Here is a 15,957-nt window from a genome sequence, read left to right as displayed (position 1 = left end):
GATAAAGAGTTTCTGTCAACAACGTGGTTTTAGTCAGATTGTTGTGAATAGTTTATGTGTGGTATCAAGAACATAAGGTGCTCAATATACAAAATACTTGAACAAGCACAACATCTGAACCATTTAAAGTTTGGGTTTAGCATCCCAGTACTGAAGTACAGTGCATCTTTAGATGTTTAAGAGACCTATTAATAATTACATTTCTCTGTGTAAAATATGGAGCACTGATGATGCCTCTGGGATCCTTTCCCAATATGTAATTTTTGCACGCATGAAGTGGGTCAGTTGTTACCTCCTGAGGATCCAACCAGGGTATCTGCATGGAAAGTCCACAGATCTGGTATATTATTAGCATATCCTGTTTCTTCTTTTAGGGCAGTTAATTGGGAAGGTGCAGCAAAGCTGTCTTCTCTTGAATCCCTAAAACCCCACAGGTCTATTTCCCTTTGCAGTAATAACTGATAGCATGTAGTCAGATTGCCTCCAAGAGCAGCATGTTCTTAAAATGCAGGCACCTAAGTACTGGTTTGGTGAGGAGGAGCAGTAAAGGGCAGACAGGTAAGTCTCTTGTGCAGAAACCTCAGTCTGGGCACAACTGAAATGAAACTGTTTTGCATTCATGAGTGTGCTTTGAGTCTGTGAGGACTCTCAAGTCCTCCTCATAACTGGGAAAAGGGCTTGTGCCACCAAAGCAATGGATAATTTCCTTGTTGCGTGTGGAGTTGCTTTAATTAGAGATACAATCTCTTCTTAAAAAAATTTGTCTCACTTAGTGGACAGAATGCAGTGGTAGTTTTGCTGTCATTCAGGTGGGTAAAGTGCAGGAACTGTGCATCCCAGTCCTGCGCCTGTGACTTACTTCTCTAGGAACTGGGGGGTGAAAGGAAGACCCCTGGAGCAACACCTACCATCAATTTCAACAATTAAGGCATTTGAATTCTGTCTTCTGGTACATTTGGTGCCTCTCTGACCACCAGACTTTAAACCACTTTCTTCCCATTAGCTACTGCATATTTCATCTGTGCTGACAGAAGCAAAGAGCTACTGGCCAGGTGGGGTTCCCTTACTGGATCCTCTCCTGTAGTCACTGGAAGTGCAGGCCACAGGGATAGTGCTGTTTGCATGTGGCCTGGGACAACTCTCCCTGGATGCAGGGTGAGGATGTGGTTCCTGCACTGGCCTTCCTCCCCTTTGCCATCAAGTCACAGTCACTCACTTTTCCCCCCCAGCCACCACAAGAGAGGTGGGTTTGGGTTAGCCCAAGGGTTTGGACCCTCATCTGAGGGTTTTGGAAAAAAAATGTAAGAAAACAGCAGCAAGCCAATCTGTGCTGAGGGCTTGCTACCCCTCACTGGCTGAGGTCTGTGCTGAGATCAGCCACTGGCTGCTGGAGAAGATGGTGAGCACCGGTGTTAGCACTGAGGGGAGCAAATTACAATTACAAGGAAATATCCTGCATCAAGCCAACCTCAAAACTAAACCAGGAATGGCGATGGGATCTGGAAGTGCATGCTGAGTCTGGGTGGGCTAGACATGAGGCACGCAAGCTGCACAGGGAGAAATCAGAAGTGTTGCTTTGTTTGTGTCCCCTGAAGGCCCTGCCTTGCTCAAAGTGCAAGGACAGATCCACCTGGCTCAAAGTCTGCAAGATGTTACTCCTGAAAAACAAAGGCAGGGGGCTTTGTTCCTTCTGTGAAGTAGCTCGGCAGCTTCATTGTATCTCTGGAGTAGCATCATGGATGAAGTTGGCTTCATTGTTTAACCTTGTCATGAAGATGGTTATAAATACCAGTGATAAACTAAATGTTGTGGTATTCTGATTTGATTTTCTCCAATTTTCTGTTTATTAAAAAAAAAAAATATTTTTGTCATCATTCTCCCTGCCCACCTTTCTCTCAGGGAATCAAATCTATCTCCTCCTTCTGGTTTTATTACTGGGTGATGCTACAGAAGCTGATTAAAAGTTTTCAAACTGGCAGCTCCAGTAGTATCACTTTCATTGCTAAAAATGTGTGGTGGATATTGAGAACACATTCAACCAGTTGTTTGCCTTGTTTGATTTATGTGGTACAGTTAATGTAATAACATCTTTGCAAATTACATTAATTATGGCTTTCTCTTGTAAGAAAAGGGAAAGAAGAGTTTTTTAAGAATATAACAGCAATGATTTCTCATGTCCCATACTTAGCAATACTCATACCAATTATCACATCAGTAAAAACTTGAAAGAACATCTCCCTGTTACAGTCATCACTGAGCATACATGGTTGCAGTTGCTGAAAATGTGCTATCTACATTAACACATCTTAGTAAATGCCAAAAGAATTTAGTTAAAGGAGTCTTGTATTTTTCAAGCAACAACTGTCTTACTATTAACCAGAGCAGTGGTAAAGAAGTGCATTTGCTTCTCAGGTCATGGTTCAAGCTCTTCTTTAAAGATGATTAGCTGAATTTGCTCCTGTCGATGGTTACAGATTTTAAATTTATATTGTCATATAAGTGAATAAAGTTTTGCTTAGCAGCTTGGAAAACATATTTAAAGCTAGGGATTTATTAATATGATTAAAAGGATGTGTGAGGAGCTGTTTCAAACTGCTGGGAGCAGACAGATCCAGTTTCTTCAGTAAGTACAAACACTATATTTGCATCCACATCTAAAGACAGTGACCCAGGGGTGGCTAAAGGCTACTGTATAGACATTTTTGTTGGTAGAAATTTGTCAGCAAAGACTGGAGTAGAGAGAGCCTATAGTGGTAAAATTTTCCTGGAGACTTAAAAATGCCCCAATTAATACAGTAAAAAGACTATAGTGCTGCTGTGAGTTGTGCATGTATAGGAGGTTATTTTGTCAGCATTGCTTCACCAGTGGGAATGCATTTCTCCTGTCCTGGTGTCTCATTGTAGAAGCCTGGCACTACTCCGTTACCCTGAGGCCCATGTGGATTCAGCTGTGCAGAGGCACACAGCAAAATGCTCCTGGAGAAAGCACCAATTGGCATGTTACACTGTGGGGTATCTGTCCTTAGTGTGATCACTGGGGCAGGTTTTCTTAGAATTGGCAGGGTTGGAAGGGACCTCAGAGATCATCAAGTCCAACCCTTGATCCACTACCACTGCAGTTCCCAGACCATGGCACTGAGTGCCACATCCAGTCTCTTTTTAAATATCTCCAGGGACGGAGAATCCACCACTTCACTGGGCAGCCCATTCCAATGCTTGATCACCCTCTCAGTAAAGAAATTCTTTCTAATGTCCAACCTAAACCTCCCCCGGCACAACTTGAGACCATGCCCTCTTGTCTTGTTGAAAGTCGTCTGGGAAAAGAGACCAACCCCCACATTTTTTTAGCCTTTCAGTCTGAAGTTCTGCCTAGTAATATGAAAGACAAGCTCTTTGTCTGCAGTTTCTTCAAATTTTTTTAATACAGCATCCTCTGCCACCACAGCAGCCCCACCACCCTCATACCTCTGTGCTCTTCTACCCCATGTTTCATAGCAATTGCATGTCAAGTCAAAATAAGCAGAAAAGAATTCTGCTTCTTCCTGGGTCACAAATTGAGACCTGCAGTCTGATTTACCCATAGGGAGCCTGAATGCTGTTGTTTGCTCCCAGAAACACAATTTATTTCTTTTCAGGAAGGGATGGTGAAGGTGGTTGGCCCAAGGGAAGAGCTGGGGCCTCTGCAACGCTGCAACACTGGCATGCCTGGATGTGCTATGGTATCAGCCAGAAAAAGCCCAAATAAATGTAATCCCTTACATCTCACCTGCCCTTTTCTTAGCAGGTATCTTGCTTTTTTTATTATAGGGGGGTAAAAAATAAATTTATATTTTTACATAATCAGTGACAACATAGCTTCAGGGACGTCCTGGGAATCACAATATTTGGTTGTAAAAACGAGCAAAAGGACAACTCCAGTGGTTCAGGGCTATTCTTTGCACTTCTCCCTCATGTTTTAAACAGTCACCAGCTGTTATTGCATCCAGTTTGAGATGATCTCTGTAATTAATTTTTATTAAAGCATATTTAATTTAAATGTTGAAAAGTTTTTTTTCATGTTGCTGCACAGGGCCAATATTCTTGTGTAATAGAACACCACTCACATGCATTTTTGCAGTTTGGTGTTGACTCATACAGTGCCTCCTGGCTTAGCCACACTTGGAAAATTCAGAAAGTGCTCTTACAACTAGGTTGCAGTGAATGCCAATACAATGATTACATAAGGCAGAGGAATCTGCTGTTGTGCATAGCTGCAATTTTGTGAAATACCACATCACACGTGTCCTTGCACATGGCAATAGGTTTTTATGACATACTGTGAATTGATTTTTCTGTGCCTCTATCAATCTGTTCCATGGTGATCTCAGTTTGAGGTGGCAATGCAGGATGGACCAGGCTTTGATCCACACTTCCAGAAATCTCTGTGACACTGGCCATTTAACTGGCAAATTTATCTCCTCATTTTCCAAAAGGGACCCATCCTGAAGCAGTCACTGGCTCCCAGCAGCTGCCAGCCCTGACTGCCGTGGCATTTGCTGTTGGGAAACTGAAGAACAATTAATACCGATACACTTGACTTAAGAGTCAGAAACATTTGATATGGTAATAAAAGTGTTCCTGGCAGAAAAGTAGCAACCAACTTCATAGCTAATTAGCTTTACTGTCACTGAGAGGTATCTATACACTTCTGTGGAAATTGGCTGCAGGGTTAAAGTAAATGATTTTGTTCCCTTCCCACCTCATATTAGGCTGACATAGGCTGACAAATCTGAAAACAAGGAAGTATATAAAGGTGTGATGCTACTGATTTGCTTATGAAAACATTTAGATTTGGTAGAAAATGAAATTGAAGTATTTCTTCTACATATTTGAAGCATTCTAACAAACGTATAAACATAGCAAATTATTTACTGTAAAAATATTCATATAAGCAGATCTCTGTGTCTAGGTAAGATTGCAAATAATTGTTTGTCTTCCTGAAATTTACTGTCACCTTGAATTTTTATTCCTCATGGTAATCTTTTGTCAAGCATAAATATATTTATGTAGCAAATAAATAATGTGGGTGGTGTAAACACAGCTGTGTGATAAGGAAGTTAAAGATGATTTGGCAATGCCTTTTGGGGGGGGGGGGGTTGTTTCTCAGATGAAGAGAGTTTCCTTCTTATCTGTCCAAGCCTGTGTTGTCTCAGCCAACAGTTCACCTCTGTTTTGCAGATTTTAGCCACATGAATAATTTCCAGTTCCACTTTCCTATTGCCACTGATTTTCAAAAGGGAGCAGGCACAATCAAGGATACCCAGTGCTACCATTGCTATTGCTAAACCAAATGAGAGTGAAGTTGAAAAAGCTCTTGAATGGCCTTCTGCAAGACAGTGTTTAACTCCTGGTGTTGGGATGAGAAATACACTTTTTTCCACAGCCTGGAAAGCCTCCAATATTAGTCTGTATCAGAACTGCTGAACAGGCTGGACTTTGAGATTGAGCCAGAAGACTAATTCTTACTTTCCAGCCAACTTCAAGATGTGGAGAATATTTAGAGGTAGAATACAATCAGTAACTCACAGTGTTTCTGGAAATTTCATATGAGGGTATCCCTGATTATGTAGGATAGTCCAGCTCAGGAACATCACCTTTGATATTTTGAGTGGCATACAGAAAAAAACTTATTGCAATGATTAAAGACTTGTAAACTGCTGCTGCTGCTGCTACATGTAAATGTGGAAATTGCTTGTTAAGTGTAACATTCAGTGATAAGTGTTTTGAAAACAGTCATTTTAGGAACTCTGATATCTGGCAGCAGCAAAGTCAAAGAAACATTAATTACACCTTGGATCACTTCAAACCTTTGCTTAGTGGAAGACAGAGAAAACCTTTCTCTTCCAGATAGCTTTAATTTTAGACAATTCTGAATTACTGGGATTTTTACAGGTGAATGAAATATCAGGTCTTAAAGGCCCTGATTAGATAATTAGATTATTAGAGCCTGTGAAAGCCAGAGTGCAGAACCACCCCTCCAGTAGAGACACTCACGTAGGACCCACCACCAGCTCTCAGATAATCAGGCAGCTTCATTTCATTGGCTGAAATCTAGTCTTACACCAGAAAGAGCAAATTAAATTTTGGTTGTTAAAAATTATTTTTTCTCAAGCATATAGATGTGACGTTGCCGATGAAAGTAATTTTCTTCAGGACACTGGATAACAGATGGAAAGAAATGTCTTCTGACAAGGGGCAGATATGCACAGCTCAGGGCTGGGGCACTGCATTGGGTCTTCATCCTTGGCACCAGCTCCATGAAAAGTGGCCTCTTAAGAAGGGCTTTGCTTGCAAATTATGCCCTGGGGGAGCCTCTACATCTCCTCCCACCCTATCTCCTCTCCCATGCCCTGGGAAGGGCTTTGGGACCCCTGCCCAGGCGTATGCCAATTATCAGATGTATTTGCAGTAATGATCTCTAATTCAGGTTTGTTGTTGTTGATTTTGGTTTGGTTTTGGTTTTTTTTTCCTCCCACAGATTTGTACAAGAAAAAACCCACTTTATTTCTTGAAAGTAAAATGAAAAAGTTATGATGAAATTCAAGAAAGTAACAGAATGTGGGGAGCATATGTTGCTAGTTCCCGATGTTTTAGTGAATTCTGTGGTCTCATCCCTGGACTCAGAAGCTCCAATTTAGAATTACACCATCCCAGCTATAAATGTACACATACAAGTAACTTACAAACATTAATTTATAAACAGCACGACTCACAAATCAAACCTCCCCTAACATCCCAATCAGAGTGGTTGAAAAGCTTAAGTTTAACATGAGGAAACAATAACAAACCCGTGGAAACAATAAAAAATAATAAATCAATCAAACAAACAAACAAATAACAATAACCTCCTGCAGAACTCATTCTCCCCCTTTTAAGCCCCAGACCACTGCCGTGTGGGACCTGCTCGCCCAGGAGGTGGGGCAGGAAGCGAGCAAACTCCACCCTATCCATTACCTCCTGGTGTGTGCCCACCTGAACATCGGGGGGGAGGGGATATGGGGGTGCAATTCAAACCTGGTGTTAAGCTCCCAACTTCACAAAAAAATACCTGTCCCCTTCAGATCAAAATCATCCACTCCATCCCAGCAATCCAGCTGTTGGTACGTTAAAACCTCGATAATCCATGGGCAGTGGGTATTGTGAATGTACCTGAAAAGACTGGTTTTGAGAAAAGGCTTCCTGTACTCAACCAGGACCATTTGTGGCATAAGGTTTGCTGACTGTGGTAAGTATATGAATATATCAACCAAACAAAATGCTGCATGACCATTATGCTGCCCTTTATCATCTGGAAGACAACTTCCTGAATGCCACACAGCAATACACCAGCTGGTGTTGAATGGTCTTTCTTATCTCCAAATGAGACCATAATCAACAGGACATCTGAGTCCACGTTTATTTCCAGGGCCTCATCCATCTCCTGCTCTGACTCATGAGATTATATCCAGTGTCAGTGCACTGAAAAGGACAAGTTTTGTTCCAGAGCTGTGAGTTTCACAGCTGATCCTTCAGCCCAGCACATCCTGCCCAGGCAATGAAAGGATGAAAGAGTATTTTTTGTCTACAGCATAAAGACCATTTCAATCACCCTTCTCTCACACGCCTTTTTATCCTCTGAGTGATGGCAAGGTCACAGGTTGATACTTTCATCTACTTGGTATGCTTTTATTTCATTTCTACACATCAGCCACTCAGAAACTGCTAGCCCCCAGACACCTGGTGATGAGGATTTCAGAGTTCATTGGTTGAAAAAGAAAGTTTAGCAAAAGTGGAGTTTTGGCTGTTGGAGACAGTGCAGCAACCAGACCGTTTGTCCAATGGTCTTTGGCCATTATCTTCCTCATATTTTTAGCCAGGGAGCCTCTTTGAAATCCTTGACTGGAAAAGGCTTTGAGTTTTTCTGTTTGGTGCTGGAATATCATCCATGTGAGAGTGTCTTTTCTTAGCTTGCTTGAACAGTTGGTTGAGAATTGGTTTGTGTTGTGGAATGTTAGAGAGGTTTGGAGAATGTTGGAGAGTATTCCTGAATATTCTCCAACATTCTCCAAACCTCTCTAACATTCCACAACAGGTTTGCAGACACCAAACCATTTCTTGTACAAATGTACAATTTGTTTGTCTTGTACAAAGGCCACATGTCTTGAGTTTTCCTTGTATGAAGAGATTATCAAGAAACTTCATTCAGGAATGGAGGAAGATTCAGACAAGGGGTAATTTACCTGCGGAATCAGGCTGCAAACCCACAATTATCAATGTACCTGGAGTCTCAAACCATGTGGGCCCTTGACAAAGAGGATCAGGAAATCAACACTGTTCTCCCTATGGGCTCTTATCATATCATGAAGTCACTGGAACTGATAACTTGGACTCCATGGGTCAATGCTTTGATACTAGTGGTGACTTAATTCTGTGACAGTCTCTTGACATAAAAGCATTGCACAAAGACCCTCATGTGTATCATATATAAGAAATATATAAGAAATATTCACACCTGCTTGCTCCATTCATTATTCCACTTTTTGTCTTGATTTCTTTCCTCTTTATATATTTTTGCAAACACTTTGAACCTCATGAGAATGAAATGCCAGTTACATGTGCAATCCTTCCCATCCTATCTGAGTTCCCTTGAATTATGGGCAATGAAGAAGAAGAGGCAGGAGGGGAAGGAGAGCCAGGGAGCTACGAATACTTGTTTGAGCCATCCCCTTACCGCCATCAGAATCCCCATCACTGCCATTCCTATTCTCTCTGTTTCTTGTCCAAAAAACAATGGTTTCAACACCAAAAGCTGCATATGGAGACAGGTGGTCCTTTCCTCAGATCTGAGGAGCATCTGTTTACCTGCCTTTGAATTACATAGGTAAATTAAAGCAGCTGGTAAGCTGATCATTGTCACCCTTTGGCTTGTGGCAGTCTTTGGTTTGTAAATATTCTGTGCAAAAGTGGACATTCAGAGAGCACCTCCTAAAGCCATCCTCCCAGCAGGAGACTTGGAGGGAGTGTGCATTCCTCTTGCTTTTGGGCTGGACATTAGGATGGCATCACTTCAGGCCCACTTGCCTGTGAAAGGTGAGTCAAAAAAACATCTGAAAGTAGAGCTACACCTCTTCTGCACTGCTCCTAATTCAGTCCAAAACAAGATGGCAGGATGGAAGCAAATCTTGTCAGGAATTATTTCAGAGCTGCTGAACAGCAGCCCTTCACTGTGAACTGATGAGATGCTGTTCATCTCCCAGTCCCTCCCTGCATCACTACCTGTATCTATAAGAGGAGATTATAATAACCAGCCACCTCAGACAGTGTTTTGAAGTTAATGCTTGAAGGTCTTTGGATTAAAAATAGGCTAAATTAAAGCTTTATATGAGAAGTAAAGCTATAACATACAGTAAGGTGAGGGGCTAGATTTCAGCTTTTTCACTGGGCTTTAAATCATAGAATCATAGAATGTTAGGTTGGAACGGACCTCAAGTATCATGTGGTCCAACCATTCTAGTGTTATTATCCCAACACCCCATAGAGCTGAGACTTAAAACTTTCCAAACTGGGGGAATCCACCACTTCCCCTGGGAGACCATTCCAATGTCTGACTGCCCTCATAATGAAAAAGTTTCCTCCTGAGCTCAGATGTAATCTTCCCAGTCCATGTGACTCCTGTAAACAGGGAGTCTCCATCTTCTTTGTAGCTGCCCTTTAAGCTCTGGAACACTGTAATAAGAACTCCCCTAAGCCTTCTCTTCTCAAGGCTGAACAAACCCACTTTTCTCAGCCTCTCATATGGCAGGTTCTCCAGTCCTCTGATCGTCCTCATGGCCCTTCTCTGGACCCTCTCCAGCCTGTCTGCATCCTTTTTGTACAGCAGGGACCAAAACTGGATGGAATACTCTGGGTGTGGTCTGACATGTACCCAAGTAGAGCAGGATGATGTCTCTGCTGGTGATGCCCTTGTTGATGCAGCCCAGCATCCTGTTGGCTTTCTTTGCAGCTGCAGCACACTCTTTGCTCATGTTGAGCCTGTTGTCCACCAAGACCCTCAGGTCCCTTTCCTCAAGGCTGCTCTCTAGCCCAGTGGCTCCCAGCCTGAACTGCACTCTTGGGTTATGTGTTCCCAGGTGCAAATAATTTCAAGTACTTCATAGTACATGGTCACAGTTTGAAAGTCAACTGTTAAACAAGCAAGTACTCTTCTAATCATAACAAAAAGAGAGGTCCACAACACAAGGTGAAAATAACAAGAAAGCAAACAGAGTTCTTTATTATCCAAGATACCTTTTAATGGAGGAACCTGAGTGTCTGTCATTGTTCTTATCTCTCCAAAGGCAGTATGCACATATTGTAAAAATCAGTTTCTTAATTTTCTGCTTGAAAAGATCATTGTGAAAAAAAAAAAAAAAAGTGTCAGGGAGTGGAGGTCATGCTGATTTATCAGCAATTAAACCTGCAGGATTTCTGCACTCTTTCAGAAACAAAATATCTCTGGGTAATTCAGCCTGGCAGGTTACATAGTGGGCTTTCTAATAAAAGGCATAAATCTTTTTGTTTCTGTTTTCACAATGGAAGCAATTACTTGGTGTTATTTAGGAAATTGCTGGGATTTTATAAGGTATTCTGTATAACCTGTGAAGAGATGGAGGTAAGTTATCTCTTAAAACTGCAAGATTCTTTCCAATAGTAAAAATGCTGAGTTTATTCCTCACACATTGTTAAGGATAGAACCTCCTCCTGCTTAAGAGTAAATAGATGACGGTGCTAAAAAATAACCTAAACGCATTGTTAGGAAGATTGGTTTTGGTTTATTCCATAGCTGATTTTTTTGTTCTTGAGTAGGTACTCCTGCATGAGCTTTCAAAACATTATTCAGCTATCAGATGATCCGGATCACTCTTGGTGGCAATTTTCAAGCTGTATTATTTAGACGTCGGAAAAAAAAAATGTCAGAGCTAAACTGCTAAAAAATTCACTATTCAGTTTTGTCAGAACCACCTCACAACGGTCTAGGCTCGTATCATTTACTGAGTTGGCATAAGCTATACCAAACAACCAAATGCAAGTATGATATTCCCACCAAAGTGTTTCCCAGCACAGAAATAATGTCAAACTCTTTCTAATACAGATATCTTCTGAGCTTTGTAAATGGTTTTGGATAGCCAATATTGTACAGTGATACAACACCTTTATTTGAGTTCTTGGACACACAACATGCAGTATGGGAGGACTATTGAAACCAGCCCCTAACATCTTCCCATTCAGTGCAGTGAATTTGGTTGCATGGCTGGAAAAACACTGAATTACTACTTTGGCTGAATAATATTGCCCCTAAGACTTCCTTTGTGTTTACATGCTTGTATCTACTATTTACATGCTCTGTATCTACTCTGCAGAGATATTCAGCAGAGAGGAATGGATCTCAAGAGATGTCTACTGGCCCTCAGACTTAGGAGGAACTGTTAAGGGGGCACAGGGGGCAAAACAGAGAGCATATTCAGTCCCTAAAATGAGGGACTTCGGACCAGTCTGTAGGATGCTACAACCAGATCTGAACTATCAGTTCAGCACTGAGTCCCATTTAGGATGTAGCAAGAGACGAAAGAGCAAATGTGGCAAGCAGCAGAATGGTGGCAGTGGAAATGCTAAAAATCATGCATTGTGCAATATCCCTCCTGGCTTTGTCTAGGGCAAGGGAAGAGATCAAATGCTAGACTAGCCTGGTGGTAGGAGAGAATGAAGTGGGAGACATTCCCAGAAGGTGCCACAAGCAGAAAGCTATGATATGGCAGCTGAGTAAGTAGGCACACCAACCCAGAGAAACAGAAGTCTTTTTGAAGTTACCACTTCAAACAACATGCCAATGCAAATCAGAGATGCTGCTTGCAACAAGAAGTCCAAGAAGAAGCAGGTGTCCAACCAGTGCTGGACCAGCACTTCTTTCACAGCACCCCTGGGTAGAAATAAAGGTCAGCACCCTGTTTTGCTCCTCTGGAGGAGACAACACCATTCCTGGCTGGTTTAACCTTACAAATGTTTCTTATGCCAGCTTTCTGCAGGGTGATACAGCAGTTGTAGGTCACTGGAATCAAAGTGCCTGTGGTTTCATGATGCAAAGTGCTGAGGCAGTAGAAGCCCTCCTGACAGTTCACATGTGGCAGAAATCCCAGCATGGTAACTGGGGCTCACTGGATCTTGAATCACATGTTCATGTCATGGGATCCTGAGCACTTGCCCTTCTGCTTTTTAGCAGTTTGATCCTTGGCCTTCCCCGCTCTCCACGCTCTTGGGTCACACCTAGGAGCACTGACCATGCACAGTGGCTTAGATGACAAGAAGGGTGGCTGGCTCAGGTGAGGAGGTGCTTACATAGTGTGAGGTGGTACAGATTGGCTCAGGCTGATAGAGCCTGTGCAGAGGCCCTGCTGTGCCCTCTCCACTCAGGAAAGGAATGTCTCAGCTGATGGGAGGAGAGTTTCATCTTCCCAGTGGGATTGTTTGCCACATACTAGGTCTGGATGACCCCCCCCTTTCTGCCTTGGGAAAGACTTATGTATGTATAAATGCCATCTGCCATCAACATCTAGTATCAGAAAAAGAAAGAAATGTCTGAGGATGTTGACTCTGATATGGGAGAGGTGGAAAGGCCTATTTTCTGCTCAGACCAGAAAAAAATCACAACCTCAAAATGCTTCTTTTTTATTTATTTTCCTTGCATTTCACCACCTGTGGTGAATGCAAGACAAGTGGTTCTGTGGTGTGCCCTGAAGGGCAGAGGACAGCCAGCCTCTGGCAAAAATAAGGCAGGAGATGGGGAGGACAGCTGCAGGGATGAGAGCAGCCTTGGCAAAGCAGGCCCAGAGTGTCCTTGATTGGGCAGTACCTTCAAGGGCAGCCCTGGAGCCAGGCCAGGAGGCACCAGCAGACTCTGCTGAGTCTGTCTTGGCTCTGACAAGGGGAGGGTGGAGGGCAGCTCCTGCCACCACCTCAGCACCTGCCTCCACTTCTGCAGCCCATCTTCCCCTCCCCTCCTGCCTTGGAGAACCTCAGGAGGAGCTGCAGGAACATCCTGGGGAGCCACATGGAGACCTGTGCTGTAGCATCCTGCCTCAGGTCTGTCCCATGTATTTTAAAAGTCTGTGTTGGGAAATAGCACCGTGTCCTTGTCATATTTATTGGATGAGTTCTGCTTTGCTTGGCTGCTGTTTTGCTGTAGGTTTCCTTCTTCAGCTCTGGTGCTTGTCCTACCTGCAGTAGAAAGCTGAGGTGTAGTGAGAAGGAGACCAAGGCTGGCATGTGAGCTGCAGGCCTCTATTGTGGAACAGGATAAATTGCAGAAAATAATGGTTTATTCCCTTCAACCAGAAATGTGGGAACAAGCAGCTTCCAGGGATTTTGCACAAAGAAGCCTGTCAGGGCTTTCTCCACACCGTGTCTTCTCAGAGGTGAGAAGATGTGCTGCAGCATGAAAACTGTAGCCTTGGCTCTCCATCTGATGCTGTTGTTCACAACTCTCCATCACTTGCTTCCTCTTGCTCTCACAAATCATGTGCAGGATGTAGTACATGAAATGGATCATGGTAAGGAAGCAGGGTTGAAACTTGGTGTGGGCACTGACTGAATTCCTCAGTCATCCAGCAGCTGTCTGGGCATTAAATGAAGGCATCTTGATGCTGGTGGATGTTGCCAGTCAGGAGTCAGTACAGGCAAGGACAGGGAGAGCAGGCAAACATCAGGAGTGGTGTGACTGCCCCCTTGAAGACCCAAAAAGTCCTGAGGTGGAGAACTGTCCCTGCCTGTTAACAAAGGTTGCATACCCTTCTGTCTCTGCGTGTATTTAGTGGGGACTGGGGGAGCCCGGAGCCCCAGAGTGTCCCAGCTCCTATGAGAGCTGCAGTTGCAGATCCTGGCTGATGCTGAGGACAGGCTGGAAATGAAGCAGTGCCCCGGGGTGCAGACAGCAGCCCTGGCAGGAATGCCATGGTTTTTGCAGGGCTGTTCCTTGAGTGGTATCTGGCAGGCAAGGGAAAAACCTTGAGGAGGGACCCACCACCATTGGTGTAATGCTAGGAATGATGGATCACAAATCTGTGGCACTTGCCTGTCCTTTACATGCTACCTGACCTGGCAGTGCCCACTCAAAATGCTCTTTGCTCCGGCTGAGCTGGGTCAGCTCCATGTCCTTCAACATCTCACAGACCAGCTGTTGCAAAACTCCAGCTACATGTGTTCCTCTAGAAGATGTAAATTCTACCTTTGGCACACTATCCAGATGAGTGTGATATAAGGTGGTGTCCTGTTTTTTCTGGGACAGAATCAGAGAACCAATTTCCTATTCATGAAAGCAACATTTCTGAGAAGACTGCAGATTCAGTGGGAACAAAGTTGATAAGGCATTCTGTCTTAGTTTGTGGCCAGCCATGGTATGCAGGTTTCCATAGTGCCCAAGGTCTTTAGCAGCTTCGAGTTAGCCAGGTGCTAAAGCTAGGAGGAGCAAAAAACAGAGCAGCTAACCCCAAGCTGGTCAACAGAAGTATTCCATACTATAATCATCATGTTCACTATAAACTGCAAAGTTTACAGAGGACAGGTCCCTTTCCTCCAGTCACCACCCTTGGAGAGTCTTGCCTGTCCTTCTGCTCCTGAGGTCTAATCTCTCAATTGCTGTGACCATCTTGCTTTTTCTGGAGTATAACTTTGTTTGGTTTATATTAGTATTGGTATTACTTATTATTACTATTTCATTAAATCTGTTTCCATTTCAATCCACAGGTTTTTTCTAATTTCCCCTCTTGAGTGGGGAGGGGTTATTGGGTAATAGAACAACTGATTAAATTAAGACAGGTTTAAAGCCAAAAGAGCCTGCTGTGGGCATGTTGATCAGTAGAAAGCACCAAGGAAGATGAAGGTGGCAACATTTTTCAGTAGGTGTAGAAACATTTTATTTTATTTGAAGTGTTATGCTACACCCTGGTTTAAATACAACACCCATTCAAAGGCCAAGTTTTATTTTTTGCTTCCTTGAGGGGGTGGCAACTTCAGGGCACTTACAGCTTTTATCTTTTTAGGTTTTGTTTGGTTTGGGTTTTTTTCTTCCACTAAAATATAAAGGGCGAGAGACTGCAGATTGCATCTTTAAAGAATAAAGGAAAAAAAATCTATTAGCAGCTCCACTTTAAAGGCCAGTGTGTAAATGCAATCAAGGAGCAAAAGTGGATACAACCCTTGGCAGCCTGCACTGTACCTTCATACCATGTATTGAAGCTGAATGGATTAAGGATTTAAATACTGCTCTCTCAGTCTTCTGGTTAGGCAAAAGGTAAAGCAACACACCCTGATTCCAACAGGCAAACATCCATCAGTTTGAGCCCCTGCTGATGAGGGGAGGCCCTCTGAAGCAGCTGAAGTGCAGTAGCTAGCAAGGCAAGCTGCAGTGCACGCTTCCTGGGGGGCAAAGGAATGGCAATTGGGGCAAAAGAGCCTCTTAAGGGCAAAGCATTGTTGGTACCAACAGTGCTAGGTCTGGTTTTAAGAGTTTAGGAATGGAGGGTTCTTTCAGCATTAGATGGCTCTAGTGATAATATAATTAATATAAGTGCACTTCCATTGTTCACCAAGAGGGTGGGAAGGGCCTGGGTGGCTTCTGAAGCTGCAGGAAGAAAAACAGAAAGGTGAGTGAATAATAATGTATTCAATCAGTGGAAATTAGGCAGGAAAATTGCTGAGAAAATTTTATTCTGGCTAACACAGTGTGGCTGGACTTTCTGAAGCTGGTTGTGCTTCATGGCATAGCTAAAGGAGCCTGTGTATGCTAGGCTGAGCCTCTCCACCACTGGATTTGATCCCACGCCCTTGAGACAATATTCTGCTTGACCTGGGCCCAATTCTTCCTTGTCTTAAAAAATCCAAGAAGTTTTTCTCTGGACTGAAATTATT

This window comes from Heliangelus exortis, chromosome 3 (assembly GCF_036169615.1).
Source record: "Heliangelus exortis chromosome 3, bHelExo1.hap1, whole genome shotgun sequence".
Classification (NCBI taxonomy): Eukaryota; Metazoa; Chordata; class Aves; order Apodiformes; family Trochilidae; genus Heliangelus; species Heliangelus exortis.
This window is presented reverse-complemented; position numbering follows the sequence as displayed.